An 8,096-nucleotide genomic window follows, 5' to 3' on the forward strand; every position below is an offset into this window, starting at 1 on the left:
GCCAACAGGAGAGCAGTGCGTCCGTTTCATGGAAATAAAACAGTTCGGATCTAAACTCGATGAACATACGAAACTGCAGAATACAACGATCAAATACATCACGGATCATCCCGGATTTGAACCTCTGGAAACCATTATCGGCACTCATCATTCAGGTCCTTTAGCTCAGTTATCTCGGAAAGTACGTGTTCTATAGATAGCTCGCCTTCCATTGTTTAATGGGTAAATCTATGTTAATGCGCTGTGATCAATTTTAATCGTTAGGTCAGAACAACAAAGAAGAACCCTCCCGTCCCGTGATTCAACAACTGACTCAACAGCGTAAACAGGAATGACGGGGTTGGGATGGGTCGTCACGAGATTCAGCAAGGTAAACAGCCCCCACCCGCGGTTGCGGGGGAGGGGGGGCGCACAAGGGCGCATGAGACACGCCGAAGCGAGGCGGGGCGGGGCGGAGAGGAATAAAAAAGGGACCCTCTGCTTGGCTCGAGTTGGTTCTTGTCGGGGGGGGGGGGGTTGTTCTTCGGGTGGCTGTTGCTCTGCTTCGTGGTCTGGTTCGGCTGGCTCTTTTTGGTTCGTGGTCTCTGCCTGGTTCCCGGCTTGGTGCGACTCCTTGGCATCACCTTGGTCGGTGGTTCTTCGGGGAAGCGACGCATCGGGTCGGGAAGGATCGGCGCCTCGTCTCACCAGCACGTGGTCCGGAGCGCGAGGGGATCCGCCGGAGCTCGGAAAGGATCATGGCTCGTGGTGATTGGATCCAGATCGCCCACGCTGTTGCCCCGTCCAAACAGCTTGAAGACCACACGAGGTGGAAAGGTCCGAGGCAGACCCTGGGATTCAGCTCATCTGTCCCTCCGAGCTGAAGTCCGTATTAAAGGCGTCAGCCACCATTTCTTGGGTGTGTGTGTGCGCGTACGTGTGTCCGTGGGCCCGTCTAACAAGTGGAGAACTGGTAAGTGCTTTGTGTGCTGTAAATGTTTGCATTGCATTTCGTAAAGTCGGTTTAAATCTGCTCTTACGTGTTCCCTAGTTCCCCATTATTATTAATAAATACCCCCATTGTTGAATGTAACAGCTCGTTCTGTGTTTCTGTCATTGGCTCGACATGACGCGTGTTTGAGGATTAGTGTTCATAACTTGTTCATTTGGTCCGGCCCGACTTTGGTAATTCCGCTCGGTTACGCCGGATCCGAGTCGGTGACAACAACTCGATTCGGACATAGTCGGCCGAGGGTGAACTTCCCCGGTAGTCGGACCACATGGGTACTTAAGTAAATTGAAGTTGGCAATCGACCCTACCCCACGTGGCCTCTCCATTGGCGAAGATCGGTCCGATAGGGGACCCGTCAGTTCCGGAGTTATCCGGGGCGACGACCTTTACATTCCGGGCGATCCGTCGAGCCGGCTTGCGGCTCCATCTAGCGGTCGTGCTCACGGTCGACCCCCGGCCCCGTAACAATATGTACAAGAAAGCCGGCTACATTCACACTGGACCTCCACGCAAGTAAGTATTATGGCAGTTGCCAAAAACCTCTGTGATAACTGTGCCCATTTCCTCTACAAAAATTCTGCATCCTCCCAAGCTACGTGGGGGGGGGGGGCATAAATCCATTATAAACAAAACCTATACATTAAACATCCATGAGAACATACAGAAATCAAATTATAGCATATCAATCATATAATATATCTTGACTGTTTCAGGAAATACAGGTATACAGCATACAGGCAACTAGTAAGATGGAGTCATGGCTCCATGGGCTTATGGTCACCACAAATGACAAGTCTATCCAAAGGGTCCTCTTTACCCGTTTTCTTGGGGGGGAAATTCGCCCGTTTTGTTTGTACAAATTTTATCCACTGCCGGCGAATGTTTGATTCCTTCGGGAATCGGTGGGGGCGATTACCCGTTTTCCAGCCATTTTCGCAAAACATGACGACACGCGTACGAGGCATGATGTACAAATATCCAAATAACTTTGTTCTACAATAATTCAAAATAAAAAAAAGGATAATATAGACAGTTGCAAGCTCAAAAAAAGCGAAAGAACGGCTCGCTCAACTGGACACTTCTTCAATGAGCGAGTGAGCGTCCGCTTTGTTTTGGAGAACGTGACGTCACCATCCATATAGGGGCACGCGGCTGTTTTTTTTTCAACAGCCTCGAGAAATAACAACTTCGGAGTTAAATTTCATTAATTTTCCCAATAGTTAGGCAACCACAACAGTTTGCATCGAACTATTTAATGCACATATAATCATATTGATAAATTTTCAGAACATGTTTGGTGACCCGCAACCTACTCTTTAACGGCCTTATTTAATTATATCCCTTTTCAGATGATGGGGTCTCTAAATGATATGATGGGATGATCACCTCGCTCTAAATGGGGTCTTAAGGCATATCCTACGTCACTGCCACTCAAAGTGGTGGTGGTACGCGGACCGGTGCCAGTACGCGAGTCATCGACTGCCGGTCCGTAGCGAGTTTCCAGTTTCACATTATCATAATATATAACATGTAATGTGTATATATATATATATATATACAAGCTGACAAATTCAAAATGCGAGAGAGAGAGAATTCTGTCAACGCTGGAAGTTATATCGGAACCGAACGTGAAGGTAATATCATGTGAATTTCAGCGGAGTTGCCAGGTGGTGCTCTTTTGATTTGCCAAAATGGGTGTAATTATAATTGTACAATTGTCATGAAAGTTTTTAAATATTCGTATTGTTTCTTTATATTATAGAGAAACTGCTTAAAACAAACTCCTAATGCCAACAGTAGTTAAATTATTCGTGTTTTACGGTTCTAGGAACCGTGAGCATCCAAACATACAGTTGTCCCAAAGTCAGTTATGCCGTTAAGTATATGTGTAGACAGATCCCTTCCTTGTGTTTAGTGGGAAATCGAAGGGGTGCGTTGCGATGATTTCTCAGTTAGGGTAATAAATTTTTATATCCCATCCCCCATCACGATCCACTGTCCATCTGCGTCTCTGGGGCCTCATTTTTTCGAGGCAAAATCTCGCAGCAGTTCCAGTTCCTCGGCTTCCCCAAACGTTCCAATTTCTTCTTGGCTCTACCACCGTTCACCTTCCTCAAACACGCGTGGAGTGGGCGGGCTTTCCCGGCCTGGCCGAGATCCCTCCCAGAAAGGAGCGGACCCAAGAAGGACCTGTCCAATCGGGACTCTTGGTATTTCATTATAATTTCGCGCACATTTCGGTAAAGTTTGGAAAATAACATAGGTTTAAATGGAAATATTGATTTTTGAAGCTATTATCACTAGAGGTTGTTTAATTATCTTTTGTTTAGAATTTTATTGTATTGTTCATTTTTTTTATATTCTATTTGCACTGATTCTACTACATAAAGTTCAAATATTAGCTAAAATATTACAAATAAGCATTATTTCAGTCCATCATTCCAGGGTTATGGAATTAATATTAATTATTTTTTATCTATTTACAGATGGCGAAGCGAGGCCCAACGGACATGTTTATCAAGCCGAGAAATCCGGTTACTGACCACACAAGTAATTCTGAATCAGATGACGGCGATGTAAATGAAGCTGAAGTATTGCCGGCAAAAATAATTCGTACTAGCTTAACTCGGAAATATGACTCCTCATACATTCAATTGGGTTTTGTAGCCACGAATGATGGGGGAGTGCCAAAACCGCAGTGAGTTATTTGTGGAGATGTGTTGGCTGACGACTCGACGAAGCCGTCAAACCTCAAGAGGCATTTAAATACAAAACATAAAGAAATGAGTTCAAAGTCGAAAGAGTTCTTTGAAAGAAAGCATGTTGATTTAAAAAGGCCGTCAGAAACAGATCTTTGAAGTGTCAAACATAAATACTTGTGCTTTGCGGGTTTCTTATAAAGTAGCACTTCGAGTTTTAAGGCTAAATAGCCATACACAATCGGTGAGACGCTAGTGATAGGCTGTATTAAAGATGTCTGCACGGAAATGCTGGGTCAGGTGCCACTTTCAAATGACACTATAGCTCGACGAATTCACGATCTGGCTCAGGATATGGAGGACCAACTCATAGGACAGATTAAGTTAGCAAAGTACTTTTCTTTGCAGCTTGATGAATGTACAGACGTTGCTAATATGGCAATTCTGATGGTGTAAGTGTGCTTTGAACATGAGGGTGATTTGAAGGAAGAGTTTTTTTTTTTTTCCTCTGCTTCACGACCAACAAAAACCACTAGTTCTGAAGTGTTCAAGACTGTGAGTGACGACATCGTTAACAAACGTGGGTTGGATATGAAGTTTTGGGTAGGCGTATGTTCTGATGGCGCTGCCGCCATGATATCGTCCGTTTGCCACCCGTATATGTTCTGTACTCAACCTTGTTGTAATGAGAAGTGTATTGTTTTTGATGGTTTCGTACTCACATGGGTCTATAGAGAAAATTTGGCTTGGTTGCCGAAGCGGCAACCTTGGGGAACTCCGCTAATTTGTATAAATCCAAGATGGCCACCATGGACGGGGGGGGGGGGGGGGGGGTGGAATATAACTTTTCAACCAATTAACTTACAATCACGTGTGATACCTCTTTTCTGTATAATTTTGACCTGAGGAATCGATTTCTGAGGTCAAATTTGTGATTTGGGGTCAATTCAGGGTCAAAGGTCAAGTTCAAGGTCTTTTTCGGCCAAAAATGAAATAAAATAATAATAATAATGACATTTTCAGAGCGATGGTGGTCAAGCGTTTATTCAGTAACGTCGATCACTCCCATTCATCATCAGAGCCGAATGCAAGATCAAGATGTTCAGTTTCCTCGTCATCTTCCACATCTGCTTCTCCTTCCTCTTCCATTTCATCTTGGTCTTCGTCTCCTGTCTTGAACGGGTGGAAGCAGGCGTCACGACAAACACAAGCGCAATACACAGTGCATGATATCTTTCCATGGTGACAGCTGCAACGTGCAGTGCCGCACGCCTTCACCGCCACACCGCACTACATCCATGAGATCTTGGGGTCCTGGGGGCTGATCGGAGGTTGCTAGTACTGGGGTGCCACCTTTTATTTCCCACCATACTTCGTGATGTCAAGTTCAGGTGGAGCCTGCTGGTGAGCAGATTTTGCAAGTATGGTCTGCATCCCTGGCTTAGCGCGGCCATACTCCAGCATACCTGCGGAATGAGGTTGCTGGAATTCATGTGAGAGGACTTGGGTAGTGCGTCGACCATTGGGTGTGAATACCTGGAGATCGAAGTTGTCAAACCACGCGAAAATGACGCCGACGGTTCTACACAACCCCATGAACTTGTGGAGAACCTGTGCATTGTCACCTAGTAGACGAGCGGCCAATTTTCGGAATCTCAGGGCCTCATCGTACGAGGTCGCGAAGCCATGTTCATGAAGGGGTTTGAGAAGTTCGGAACTGCCAGCCGGTGCAACAGTTTGACGGCCAGTCCTAATGTTGTCTGATTTCTAGTTCCTGTAACGTGACTCTGAATTGACTGGCTCAGGCTCAGAGATTTCTCGGTCACTTTACCACCAGAGACCAGGTCCGAAACCAACTTCAGCAAACTTGGGCTGGTCGCCTTGATTGTGTTGGCCTGTGTAAACTCTGATAGGTTGTAATTGGCACTCTTGTACTTGACCGACCGTGCCTCATGCTTGATCTGCCTCACCACGGAAGCAATGCTTCTCTCATCCGTATCATCTACCTTAACTATCTTGAGACTTTTAGCAACGGACTCCCGGAAACCAACAATGGCAGCACAGCCATCTACCGGAACAACGATAACATCATTACTCATGCAGTCAGTCAACTTGCTTAACATGTCACGTCGAGCGAGCTTGCCACCTCGATCCGAGTACAGGGAATGCAGTTCAACACTATTCCATATTCTGGACCTGTCTCGGTTCATGAACTCAATGACTTCCTTCAGAGCATTTTCGTCTGCACTTCCAGTTGGCAAATCGGCATATGTGGGGACTTTCGTGAAACTGTTACAGCAGCGGACGTGGTACTTGCACTCAGCAGAAGGTAGATCAGAAACAAAAGCAAGGTGCAACTTGACCCTTCTCGCGACATCATCATTACGCTGCTCAGCAACATCAGGGAGCATATCTTTCATAGTTGGGAGTGGGTTACATTGTGTCAAAATGTTTTTTGGTCATACACTCGCGAACGCGGTCCCATCTTTCTGGGATGGGATCTCAGTGAATTTCGTTTCTTCTCCGTGACACACTGGGAGAAGACACCTTGAGTCAGCCATCATACGTTTCTCTGAAAAGAAGAAGAGGTGAGATTAGAATCAATGGGATCGTTCATCAACTATCGAGTAGGAGTGATCTGCAGTTGATGCAGGGGTCAAAACGTTTTAAACCCCTCAATAGTCCAAAAATGACATTGAACTTGACCTTTGACCCTGAATTTGACCCTTGAACCACACAAATGACCTCGGAAATCGATTCCTCACCTCGAAATTATACGGAAAAAAAATGTATCACACGCGATTGTAGGTTGATTGGTTGAAAAGTTATTTTCCACCTCCGTCCGCGGTGACCATATTGGCTTTATACAAATTATCGGAGTTCCCCAAGGTTGCCAATCCGGCAACCAAGCTAAATTTTTTCTATAGACCCATGCGAGTACGAAACCAACAAAAAAACAATACACTTCTCGCAACAACAAGGTACTCAACCTGGAAACCGGACTATGCAGTGAGGGATTTGGAATTATAAGCAGTTGGTATGTTTTTTACTCATGCACACAACTTTTCTTTTTTTTCTGGGAGCGATTGAGGCAGCTGTTCGTTGCCTATACACCGCCCAAATAAAGGTATGTCAGAATGCTGCATGCTTGGACCAAGATCACCCATGGGGTGATCGGCAAGTGCAGTTTTTTTTTCGTCCATGTTCCATTGAGGCATACGATCAGTATTCCTGCTTTTTATTAAAATTCATTGTTTCATCATCAAATTAAGCCTGGTGTTGGCTGAGTTGTTCGGGGGTGGCTTGGGATCCGAGGGTCCTGAGTTCAAGCCTCGTTGCCCGCTGAATTAATTCACCAGGGAGTTGACTCAGCCTGCCATCCTTCCGAGGTTGGCAAAATGAGTACCAGCTTGCTGGGATGACCGAGTCATTCAAGTATCGTGCGTCAGAGTGGCGACCTGTCCAGGATTGTGCCCAATAGCCAAGGAGACTGCTTCGGCAGCACAAATGCTCTGTACAGGGTATGGTCCCAATGGATGGACTGGTGGCTTGGGATCCTGAGTTCAAGCCCCGTTGGCCGCTGAATGAAAAAATACACCAGGAGGTTGACTCAGCCTGTCATCCTTCCGATGTCGGCAAAATGAGTACCAGTGTACTGGTAATATAAGGGGGACACTGCATCAGCGGCATAGCCGCGTCCCAACCAATGATGCAACCAGCAGCCACAGGCTGCACTCGATAGAGAGAAAACATCAAATTGTTAATTGCAGTGTAAACATGGAGTTGCATCTGTCTGCCAGTTGGCAGAACAACCCCATCCGAGAAGCAGCAACAATTTGATTTAAGTGAGAACCAAGACCACATCCACAGTTCAATCAAGCCCTGCTGGGAGTGCATGCACAGCACCGATGGTGAACAGATGTGATGCATATAAATGCAGGTCGAGGGATCAATGTGCATGGTGGACTTGACCTGCCGACAGTAATAGGTGAACTTTAAAGATCCCACAATTCGTTCCAGTACCTTGAACAAGTCACAAATATCTACATCCAGTGTATTACTGCATTTGGAATGGTGATGCTCCTTGAACTGCAACACTTGAAAAAACTGCTTGGGTAAATGAATGGAGGAAGTGGAGAGAGGGGAAAAATATATATATAAATAAAACTCTTGCGAAGACTGCTTCAGCAGCACCAACACTATGTAACAGAGTATGGCATATCAGAACTGGAAGGGCACTCGGTAGAAAGCATACCTCCACCAGGCTGATTAGTTTATGTTTTGTATGCCACCAATAGGCCAGATCTGGATTTGGACCTGAACTAAAATGCAATTGGCTTGTTATCATAAACCCAATTCATCCAGCAAGTTTCATCTGAATCCATCCACAACTTGAGATATTTTGT

The 8,096-nt window shown here is 45.6% G+C and overlaps 1 long non-coding RNA gene across 1 annotated transcript in view; it reads left to right on the plus strand.

Annotated features, from left to right (window-relative positions):
- Positions 1-1,462, plus strand: part of LOC147012630 (uncharacterized) — a 27,286-nt gene extending 25,824 nt beyond the window's left edge. The window contains exon 4 of the long non-coding RNA XR_015051014.1: positions 1-1,462. This exon is cut by the window's left edge and continues 27 nt beyond it. This is a non-coding gene — a long non-coding RNA (uncharacterized LOC147012630).
- The last annotated feature ends 6,634 nt before the right edge of the window (positions 1,463-8,096 follow it).

This window comes from Eptatretus burgeri, chromosome 14 (genome assembly GCF_056783735.1).
Source record: "Eptatretus burgeri isolate ZD-2024b chromosome 14, Ebu_testis_v1, whole genome shotgun sequence".
NCBI lineage: Eukaryota > Metazoa > Chordata > Myxini > Myxiniformes > Myxinidae > Eptatretus > Eptatretus burgeri.